Source organism: Bos taurus, chromosome 23 (assembly GCF_002263795.3).
Source record: "Bos taurus isolate L1 Dominette 01449 registration number 42190680 breed Hereford chromosome 23, ARS-UCD2.0, whole genome shotgun sequence".
In the NCBI taxonomy this organism is placed as follows: domain Eukaryota; kingdom Metazoa; phylum Chordata; class Mammalia; order Artiodactyla; family Bovidae; genus Bos; species Bos taurus.
The window spans coordinates 31,436,789-31,448,653 of record NC_037350.1 but is presented as its reverse complement, the minus strand read 5'-3'; the positions used below and the strand labels follow the sequence as shown (position 1 = coordinate 31,448,653).

General features: G+C 43.3%; 1 non-coding gene across 1 annotated transcript; it reads left to right on the top strand.

Annotated features, from left to right (window-relative positions):
- The first annotated feature begins 7,328 nt into the window (after positions 1–7,328).
- Positions 7,329–7,401, top strand: TRNAA-AGC (transfer RNA alanine (anticodon AGC)). Its single transcript has one exon. It is a non-coding gene; the product is annotated as a tRNA-Ala (tRNA).
- The last annotated feature ends 4,464 nt before the right edge of the window (positions 7,402–11,865 follow it).

The following is an 11,865-nucleotide window of genomic DNA, read 5'->3' as shown; positions in this document are numbered from 1 at the left end:
TAGGGACCGAGCCTTTGAAATGGGGGGCGGGGCCCTGGGGCGCCTGCGCTCCAGGGACCGTGGTGTTCCGGGGGCGGAGCTGAAGAGGACTGTACTTAAGGGTACTTTCTGATTCTGCGGAGGTATGCAGGGTGACTAGAGGACCCCACTGCCAGCTTGTCTAGGAAGAAGCAACCCTGTGTATATTACAGTTTCCGACTTCTGTTCTCTTTCTTCAAGGCTGTTGAAAGAGAACTGTAGGCCAGAGTAGCGTCACAAGAGATGGACGCCTCCGACCCTGGGGAAAACACCCGGGAAGGATCTGAAAGAAATTGAGGCTCCCAAAGCACAGTGGAAGCGTTCCGTCACCTAAGATGTGGCCAGAGAGATGGATAAAATGCTTTAAAGAGGGGGTAGTGTTGGCTTTTTGTGGGTACAGGAAACTGCAGAGGAGGATAGATCTGCTGTGATTGTAGGATGTTTCCCAGTCCTTTATGATTGTCTCCAGGGCTGCAATCAACTTAAGTAATCACATGTTTGGGCTGGAGCAGAAATGAGTTTTCTTTCAGATTGAAGTAAATGTATCTATATCTACATCTCCCCCTGCTCAGTTGTTCAATGAAAAAAAGTTTCGTAAAAGCCCTCAGACATCAAAGGGGAAGGATGAGTACTGGGAATATAGAGAACAAAGACTTGAATTGGGAGAACAATACTGAGATTAGGGAGTGATGAGAGCATCATCAGTGTCTTAACACTCTTCAGTTCAGTTCAGTCGTTCAGTTGTGTCCCACTGTTTGTAACCTCATGGACTGCAACACGCCAGGCTTCTCTGTCCATCACCAACTCCTGGAGTTTACTCAAACTCGTATCCGCTGAGTCCGTGGTGATGCCATCCAGCCATCTCATCCTCTGTCATCCCCTTCTCCTCCCGCCTTCAGTCTTTCTCAGAATCAAGGTCTTTTCCAATGAGTCAGTTCTTCACATCAAGTGGCCGAAGTATGGAGCTTCAGCTTCAGCATCAGTCTTTCCAATGAATATTCAGGACTGATTTCCTTTAGGATGGACTGGTTAGACCTCCTTGCAGTCCAAGGGACTCTCAAGAGTCTACTCCAGCACCACAGTTCAAAACCATCAATTCTTTGGCGCTCAGCTTTCCTGATAGTCCAGCTTTCATATCCATACATGACTACTGGAAAAACCATAGTTTTGACTAGATGGACCTTTGCTAGCAAAGTACTCTGCTTTTTAATATGCTCTCTAGGTTGGTCATAACTTTTCTTCCAAGGAACAAGCATCTTAATTTCATGGCTGCAGTCACCATCTGCAGTGATTTCGGAGCCCCCCAAAATAAAGCTGCCCCAAAATGAACACTGTTTCCACTGATTTCCCATCTATTTACTGTGAAATGATGGGACCAGATGCCATGATCTTAGTTTTCTGAATGTTGACTTTTAAGCCAACTTTTTCACTCTCCTCTTTCACTTTCATCAAGAGGCTTTTTAGTTCTTCACGTTCTGCCATAAGGGTGGTATCATCTGCATATCTGAGGTTATTGATATTTCTCCTGGCAATCTTGATTCTAGCTTGTGCTTCATTCGGTCCATCATTTCTCATAATGTACTCTGCATAGAAGTTAAATAAGCAGGGTGACAATATACAACCTTGACATACTCCTTTCTGGATTTGGAACCAGTCTGTTTTTCCATGTCCAGTTCTCACTGTTGCTTCTTGACCTGCATACAGATTTCTCCGGAGGTGGGTCAGGTGGTCTGGTATTTCCATCTCTTTAAGGATTTTCCACAGCTTGTTGTGATCCACACAGTCAAAGACTTTGGCATAGTCAATAAAGCAGAAGTAGATGTTTTTCTGGAACTCTCGCTTTTTCGGTGATCCAACGGATGTTAGCCATTTGTCGCTAGAGCGACTTTGAGGAGGCCAAGGGCAAATGAGAAGCCACAGCAAGACAGTAGGAGGGGCGAAATCATGTTTAGAATCAAACCCCATACCCTCCAGAGACACTGAGAGGGCTCAAACATACCTTAACACTCTTACGTTCAAGATAAACTAATTATGTTCCTAATTCTGGAATTCTTCCCCAGAGGAGCTACAACTTAGTTTTATGTTTGTTTTTAATGAAAATTTCTAAGGAAGGCCCAAATATTCTATACAGAGCCTTTTTAATATTTGAAATCATTTTTAATAACTTCAGAGTATGTGATATATTCCAGATGTTGTTCTCATTTTACATGTATTATCTCATTATTGTGTTGAGTCACTAAATCACATCCAACTCTTTTGCTATCCCCAAGGACTATAGCCCGCCAGGCTCCTCTGTCCATGGAGTTTCCCAGGCAAGAATAGTGGAGTGGGTCACCATTTACTTCTCCAGGGGATCTTGCTGCACCCAGGGATGGAACCCATGTTTCTTGCATTGTAGGCAGATTCTTTACCACTGAGCCACCAGCACCTCCTAGTATCTGTTTAACTTGTAACAAAAATTCTATAAGATGTTTGTTATTATTTTTATCTTAGGAGGAAACTGGTGCAGGAAGAGATTGAGTAACTTGTCCAGGATCACACACTTAGTAACTAGGGAAGCTGAAATATGAACAGTCATACCAGAGCCTGTGCTTGCCAGGATTGTATTATATGGCTACATCAATAGTAGTGATTGTGTTGTAGTAAAATTTTGAATTCTGATCTCTGCATTGTGTATAGGAAGGTCTCAGTAAGTGTTGAATTGAACTCTGTAGCTTTTTCTTTAAAGATGCATTGACCCAAGCAAAGTGCTCATTTTATTCATTGTTTCATTTACTCAACAGATGTTTGTTGAACACTTCCAACTCACCAGACAGTAGGCTGAATGTTAGGAATTTAAAGGTGGGAAAGACTCAGTTCCGTTCCTCTGAGGCTTCACAGCACCAGGTGTCACATGGTGTGACAAAGGTAGAAGTTACATGAATTAGTCTGGGAACAGGAAGAGGGCGCACTTATTTGAGAAAGGGTCAGAAATGACTCTGTACAACGTGGGACTTGAGGTGAAGCTTGAAGATTAGAAGGAAGGAGTTGAAGATGGGGTTGGAATGGAGGATGGGAAATAGGTCAGAGATTTTCTAATGTGATTTCAACTCATGAATTTTATCTTGTAGGAAATGGGAACCCATTCATAAAATAGTTCAGTTATCCCCAAACTTAAAATCTTTAAAAAGTATGATTTTGTTTTAGTTTTAAATACAGAGAGTGGCAAAGCAGGAAGCCTGGAAACCAAGATAAAGAATAAGAAGGAGCAGCCAGCAAATTAGGTAAATGAACAAAAATAGGTCATGACAATCAAGGGAGAATTTCAATTAAAAGGTTGTTGAGAACAATGTCAAATATTCTGAAAGATACTGGATGAGATAGCACCAAAGATTATTGGATAAGGTTTACATGATAATTACTATCTTCTAGGTACCGTTTTAAGCACTTTATAGTATTAGCTCTGGAGAAGGCAATGGCACCCCACTCTAGTACTCTTGCCTTGAAAATCCCATGGATAGAGGAGCCTGGTGGGCTGCAGTCCAAGGGGTCGCCGAGAGTTGGACACTGCCGGGGACCAGCCCCGGCTGATCCAGGGTATTCGAAGGAGAGACGGCATAGGCGAGGATCAGGATACAATAGCTTCAATTAGATATTAATTAAAGATATAAAGAGTAATAGGATAGCTCAGTAGGAAAATTCAGTGGAGAAAAGAGGCTGAGTAGCTTGGTTTACGCGGGAGACCAATAAAACTTCAAGACAAGAAGTTTGCACCACTTACGTAGGCCGCAGGCGTCCTTCCGTTCTCCCGAAGGAGAGGAGACACTGAGGCCTCCCCGGTCGGATCTTAGAAGCCCAGGCATAATTAGTAAGCATGGTGGGTTCCGCGCTCCAGATGGAGACTCAACCAGAGTGAGAGAGAGAGCGACATGGGGAGACCAGTATTTCGAGAAACTGATCCCAATTCTTTATTTTCCATGGTCTACTTTTATACACTGAGATGTTATGCAAAAGTCACGCGGGGTCAGCAGTCCTGACTTTTATCAAAGTCAGGTGCTTCATACAAATGTATACAGAGGTCTTAGGGGTGTTACATCATCTTCTGGCCAGGGGGGCCTGCTGACAATTTACGACCCTCTCCTTGTGACAGCAGTCAGTCAATCAGGACACTTATTTCTCCAGGGCTGATTATTCTCAAAACAGACGCCACCCAAATAAAGTTACATTCCTACAGGGTGAGGGTGTAGTGGGTTTTAGTTAAGGAAAGAATTTACTTAGCCTAAGGTCTAACGTGATTAATATCAAAGGTTAATACTTATTTCTTCTATATATTCATTAATGTGTGTAAGGGCAGGGGATGTGGAGACTTAGCAACAAACATTGGCTCAACAAATGAAAAACCCTTCACCAACACAATTTCTAATCAGCCCATTATACTTATACTAATAGTTTTCTAACTTTTCTAAGGAACCTGTTTTTAGAAGGTTTAAAGCATCTCGTGCCTCTCACGGTTGGGAGGCTGTGAGCAATCACATGTGGCCGGACGAGCCTGTCAGGCAGGCTAGAGAACCTTCAGAGGAGTTTGTAGGTTAAAACACTCTTGTCACACCCAAGAGTTTTTATTGACTGGAGCTCTAGGTTAACTCCTTCTCTGAAAGAGGTGGTGGGGGACAGCCCCCCGTAAAGTCAGAGGTGTAGGTAAGAGCACAAAGTAGTAAAGTAGGCAGGCTCTGGTTATGGGGGTAGACGCTCGAGGATTTCCAGGGGGACTCCTGAGGCTCGATCCCGCCTTTGCGTATGTCGAGCCTCCTTCCTCATGACCTTTGCCATGGGCGGAGTACCTCACTCTGGCCCCCAACAGGACACGACCAAGTGACTTCCTACTTTCACTTTCCACTTTCATGCATTGGAGAAGGAAATGGCAACCCACTCCAGTGTTCTTGCTTGGAGAATCCCAGGGACGGGGGAGCCTGGTGGGCTGCTGTCTATGGGGTCGCACGGAGTTGGACACGGCTGAAGCGACTTAGCAGCAGCAGCAGCAGTATTAGCTCACTTAATCATCCAACAACCCTATGTGTTTTAGTCCTTACAATAAGCCCCTGTTATAAATGAGGAAGATGAGGTACAAAATTTGGGCAAAATCATGCAGTTGATAAGAAGTAGAATGGGGATTTAAATTCTGGGGGATATGGCTTCTAAGTCTGTGCTTGTTACCACTACTCTATTCTATCTCTCTAAAGCGGCTCTGTGGAGTTTAGGAAAAAAGAGGTTTTCATCTTTAGTAAGGGAAGTTTCTGTGGAGTGTGGTGGAAAGGGAAATAGAGAATACAGGCAGTATCATCATCTTCTGAAACATCTTTCAGAAGCTTCGCTATGAAGATGAACAAAGACCATCTCTAGCATAGAACATAGGACTTAAACATCGGGCAGGGCCTGAGGCTTCAGGGTGCAGGAGATTTTAATATGTTGTTAAAGGATAAAAGTCAGTAGAGAGGTTGAGGATTCAGGAAAAGGGTATTTGATGTAGAGAGGCCACTTAGGAGACAGGAAAAGCTGGCGACTGCAGTACAAAGAGGAATTACTCACTGCAGTACAAAGAGGAATTAGACTTGAACAGAAGGTATCAGAGATCAAAGCAGAGAAATGTATCTGTATTGCTTTGGTCTTGTTCAGAAATGATTAAGTCCAAATTAAAAACCAGTAACCTGACCTGCCTCCTGAGAAATCTGTATACAAGTCAAGAAGCAACAGTGAGAACTGGATGTGGAACAACAGACTGGTTCCAAATAAGAAAAGGAGTACCCCAAGGCTGTATAGTGTCACCCTGCTTATGTAACTTACATGCAGAGTACATCATGAGATATGCTGGACTGGATGAAGCACAAGCTGGAATCAAGATTGCCAGGAGAAATATCAATAACCTTAAATATGCAGATGACACCACCTTTATGGCAGAACGTGAAGAACTAAAAAGCCTCTTGATGAAAGTGAAAGAGGAGAGTGAAAAACTTGGCTTAAAAGTCAGTATTCAGAAAACTAAAATCATGGCATCTGGTCCCATCACTTCATGGCAAATAGATGGGGAAAAAGTGGAAACTGTGAGAGACTTTATTTTGGGGGGCTCCAAAATCACTACAGATGGTTACTGCAGCCATGAAATTAAAAGATGCTTGCTCCTTGGAAGAAAAGTTATGACCAACCTAGAGAGCATATTAAAAAGCAGAGACATTATTTTGCCAACAAATGTCCATCTAGTGAAAACTATGGTTTTTCCAGTAGTCATGTATGGATGTGAGAGTTGGACTATAAAGAAAGCTGAGTGCTGAAGAATTAATGCTTTTGAACTGTGGTGTTGGATAAGACTCTTGAGAGTCCCTTGGACAGCAAGGAGGTCCAACCAGTCAATCCTAATGGAAATCAGTCCTGAATATTCCTTGGAAGGACTGATGCTGAAGCTGAAGCTCCATACTTTGGCCACATGATGTGAAGAACTGACTCACTGGAAAAGACCTTGACTTGGGAAACATTGAAGGTGGGAGGAGAAGGGGACAACAGAGGATGAGATGGTTGTATGGCATCACTGACTCGATGGACATGAGTTTAAGCAAGCTCCAGGAGTTGGTGATGGACAGGGAAGCCTGGTGTGCTGCAGTCCATGGGGTCACAAAGAGTTGGACATGACTGAGCAACTGAACTGACTGACTGACTGAATTAATGTATTTTTAGAAAATAAATCACCATGTTTATGCTTCAACAATGTTAATAGGATAGCATTGCTGTTTTTTACCTCCTGATTTCCTAGGGTATCTCAGATTTTTCCACTGTAGTATAACCAAACAAGAGGAGAATGAACAAATGCCTCAAAATGGCTTCTCACAGTTGTAAAATTCATTTGGGTGTCTCATGTATCATTAAAATTTATGCAGTTTGCAGTCTAACCTACGGTCTATTTGGGCACTGGAAATAGGAAATTTTTTTAAAAATTGGTTCCTATCATTAATAAATCATAGTTGAAAATGAAATAGATATTTGCTTAGTTCATGAAAAATCTGTGAGACAAATTACTAATTTCCTCCCTCACATTCATGGTACTAACACCAGTCAGTGGTGACTTTTCTTTTCCACTTTACAAAACTTAAGCTCAGGTATCTTACAATACCCACTGTCTGTCAGTCAATCAAGATGGATTTTGCTTTGCTATCCCTGTGCATGAGACAGTCAGTTCAGTCTTAAGGACCTTGAAATTTTCTGAAGTTCAGGCTGCTCAGAAGAGTAAATACAGTGGGGATGGTACTCTGAAAAGCTAGAGGAAAAAACATAAGTATGAAGGTGGGGAATTAGCTCAAGTGGTAGAGCGCTCGCTTAGCATGTGAGAGGTAGTGGGATCGATGCCCACATTCTCCAGTTTTGGCTCCTTCAACTAAGGAGCTCCAGCTGACAACCACAAATCTTGCAACATATACAAATAAATGAGAAAAGTAGACACACTTTTCACTCTCCTTGGGCAAGGATAAGACTGGTTCTACTGTCCTTTTGGTATGTGTATCTACTCAGTGCAGTCAGCCAGTTGTGTCCAACTCTTTGTGACCCCATAGAATGCAGCACGCCAGGCTTCCCCGTCCATCACCAACTCCTGGAGCTTGCTCAAACTCATGTCCATCGAGTCAGTGATGCCATCCAACCATCTAAGCCTCTGTTATCCCCTTCTCCCACCTTCGATCTTTCCCAGAATTAGGGTCTTTTCCAACAAGTCAGTTCCTCACATTAGGTGGCCAAAGAATTGGAGTTTCAGCTTCAGCATCAGTCCTTCCAAAGAATATTCAGGACTGATTTCCTTTAGGACTGGCTGGTTTGGTCTCTTTAAAGACCTTGAAATATTCTGAAGTTCAGGCTGCTCAGAAGAGTAAATACAGTGGGGGTGGTACTCTGAAAAGCTAGAGGAAAAAACATAAGTATGAAGGTGGGGAATTAGCTCAAGTGGTAGAGCGCTTGCTTAGCATGTGAGAGGTAGTGGGATCGATGCCCACATTCTCCAGTTTTGGCTCCTTCAACTAAGGAGCTCCAGCTGACAACCACAAATCTTGCAACCTATACAAAGAAATAAAAAAAGTAGACACACTTGCACTCTCCTCGGGGCAAGGACAAGACTGGTTCTACTGCCCCTTTGGTATGTGTATCTACTCAATTCAGTCGCTCAGTTGTGTCTGACTCTTTGTGACCCTGTGGACTCCAGCACACCAGGCTTCCCTGTCCATTCCCAACTCCCGGAGCTTACTCAAACTCATGTCCATTGAGTGGGTGATGCTGTCCAACCTACTCATCCTCTGTCATCCCCTTCTCCTGCCTTCAGTCTTTCCCAGCATCAGGGTCTTTTCTAATGCGTCAGCTCTCCGCATCAGATATCCGAAGTATTGGAGCTTCAGCTTCAGCATTAGTCCTTCCAATGAATATTCGGGACTGATTTCCTTTAGGATTGATGACAAATTTAACTCAATAGGATATGAACTAGAAAAAATATCTGTACAAAGTTCCATAAGAATGTTGAAGGAAGTGGGTTATTCTGTCTAAAGGGATCAAAAGAGACTTGACAGAAAGAGATAGCAGTCTATGGCTGTTAGGATCACTTTGTTCCACAAAATATTCAGGAAGCCAAGTTTCTTCCAGTTCACTGTCCACTATTCTTTCTGCAGGCTGAGGAATAATATCTTTAGGTTAATAAAAAGCTTTTGTGCTCTTGTTGATGTTTGTTGATGTGTTTAAGACAAGAGAAGCCTTCAAAATAAATATAGAAGAACTTTTGGAAGTAGGGATAAGAGAAAAAAAAGAAAAATCAAGTAAAACATTGTCCAGAAGTATTAATAACTTGTGGCTCAATAGATTGTTTTATAAATTAATACATGGCTCTTCTTTTGGAGGACAATTACATATTAGCTCAACATTAGCCTACTCAATAATCTAGGTACACAAATGAGATACGGTTTCAATTTACTCATTCAGTTAGTCATAAATGTGAGCGTACATGTGGGCTAAGTCACTTCAGTCATGTTTGACTCTTTGTGACGCTATGGACTGTGTCCCGCCAGGCTTTTCTCTCCATGGGATTCTCTAGGCAAGAATACTGGAGTGGGTAATCATTACCTTCTCCAGGGGATCTTCCACACCCAGGGATCTAAACCACGTCTCCTGCATTGGTAGGTGGATTATTTACCATGGAGCTACCTGGGAAGCCCCTCAGTTAATATATATCAGACACTAACTGAGAGGCTGTACATGTAAGGGACATCATACCCTGGAGTTGCTTTGAATGAAGGAATGGCAGTTCTCAAGACAGAGATGACTGTAGACTCCTTTGTATTCCCTGAAAGAGGTGTGAATCAGTTCTTTATGGTCCCTATAACAAAGCCACTGGGCTTCTCTGGTGGCTCAGTGGTGAAGAATTCACCTGCCAATGCAAGAGACAGGGGTTTGATCCCTGGGTATGGAAGATCCCCCTGGAGAAGGAAATGGCAACCCACTCCAGTATTCTTGCCTGGAAAAATCTCATACACAGAGGAGCCTGGTGGGCTACAGTCCATGGGGTCGCAAAAGAACTAGACATGACTTAGTGACTAAATGACAACAATAAATAAATTACCACATACTTTGCCAACAAAGGTCCATCTAGTCAAAGCTATGGTTTTTCCAGTAGTCACGTATGGATGTGAGAGTTGGACTATAAAGAAAGCTGAGTGCCGAAGGATTGATGCTTTTGAACTGTGGTGTTGGAGAAGACTCTTGAGAGTCCCCTGGACTGCAAGGAGGTCCAACAGTCAATCCTAAAGGAAATCAGTCCTGAATATTCACTGGAAGGACTGATGCTGAAGCTGAAACTCCAATACTTTGGCCACCTAATGTGTGGAACTGACTCACTGGAAAAGACCCGGATTCTGGGAAAGATTGAAGGCGAGAGGAGAAGGAGACGACAGAGGCTGAGATGGTTGGATGACATCACTGACTCGATGGACATGAGTTTGAGTAAGCTCTGGGAGTTGGTGACGGAGGGGGAAGCCTGGCATGCTGCAGTCCATGGGGTCGCAGAGTCGGACACAAATAAGCGACTGAACTGAACTGAACTAGTGGATTAAACAATACAAATTTATTGTTTTTCAGTTCTGTAGTTCAGAAGTCTAATTCAGGGCACACTGGGTTAAAATCAAGGTGTTGGCACAGCTGTGTTCCTTTCTAAAGAATTTTCTTCCTCACTCTTTTCAGCTTCTAGGCTTCCTGCAGCTTTTGGCTCATAGACTTCTTCCTCCATCTCCAAAGCCTGCAATGAAGGACCATTTTATTCTCATGTCACATGTCTCCAAGCCTTATGTCATTGCATAACTAAGACTATAGCTGGAAACTTTCTCTACTCTTAAGGACTCATAGGATAATATTGGGCTCACCAGTGTATTTCCTCATCTCAAGTTTGTAACCTTGATCACATCCACACAGTCCTTTTTGCCATCAAGGTAATAAACTCACAGGTTCTCCTTGTACTGATTGCTGATGTCAGGGGAGGACTCTGACTGCTTGGAGGGAAACAAAGATCATCATTACTGCCAATCACCAGAAATAGAAGTCCAGTCTGCTCACTGCACCTTGGTATCAGAGTCACCAAGGAAAACACAACAACACAATCAAGCACAGGATAGAACAAAACTTTACTTCCATAGCGAAGAGACAGAGCAAAGTCAGCTTTAGTATGTCTGTCAGCTCCCCATGTCTAGCAGGTCCCCACAGCAGCTATGCACACCCCTCCCATGCCACAGTAGGTCCCCACAGCAGCTATGCACACCCCTCTCATGCCACAGTAGGACCACAACCCCTTCCCTGTGGAGTCTGAAATGCTGGAAGCTGTGAGCAGGCCTGAGGGTCACTGATGAACACGTAAGCTTAACAAAAGAATACACATTAACTATGAAACAGGGAAATAGATTCCCACATAGGGTTATAACCTGACATAGGCTATGTGGGCTCTTTATCTCAGGACAGGATGTGTTTCAGGCAGAAGGCCCGTTTTTATCTGACCAAGTAGGGACTAAAAGACTGTACAGGAGACTGCCTTTCTCATCAACACCCGCCCCCCACCCCATTCTACTGAAACAATAGATAAAGCATGTCCAATCTGGTAGGACCCTTGTGGCTGTTGTTTAGACACGAAATATTGTCCAACTCTTTTGTGACCCCATGGACTATAGCCCACCAGGCTCCTATGTCCATAGGATTTCCCAGGCAAGAATACTTCAATGAGTAGCCATTTCCTTATACAGAAGATCTTCTCGAAACAGAGATTGAATCTGCATCTCCTGCACTGGCAGGCAGGTTCTTTGCCTGATCCACTAGGGAAGCCAGGTAGGAACCTAGTCTACCTCAAGTTTGGAAGGTAGTCTATCTCATAAGTTGGGTCCAGTGGGTTCCCTGAACAATCTGGCAGTTCACTGGCAGAGACTTTCTGTCGTTTTGAGAGAGCACATTACCAGGATCACCAAGAGAAATAGACCCAGGATTATGGCCAGTCCTCCCTGGAGCCTATTCCTCAACTATGAACCCCAACTGTCAGGGCTGAGGCAGCTAATAAGGCCAAAGAATGACATGGCATTTGGGTATGACATCTAAAGCTCAAGCCAAAACAGCAAAAGTAAACCATACAGAATTCGAACCTGCCACTTCACACAACCATAAGAATATTCCATGAGATAGATGTCTCTATTTGGAGAAAAAAGAGTTAGAGCAAGGTTGAAGATAAGGTTCATTCCCTACGTGAGGCCACTGCTTCAAGATTGGGAAAGCTCTGTTTTATCTAGTACATAGAGAAAACACAGAGGAATAAAATGAGGAAAT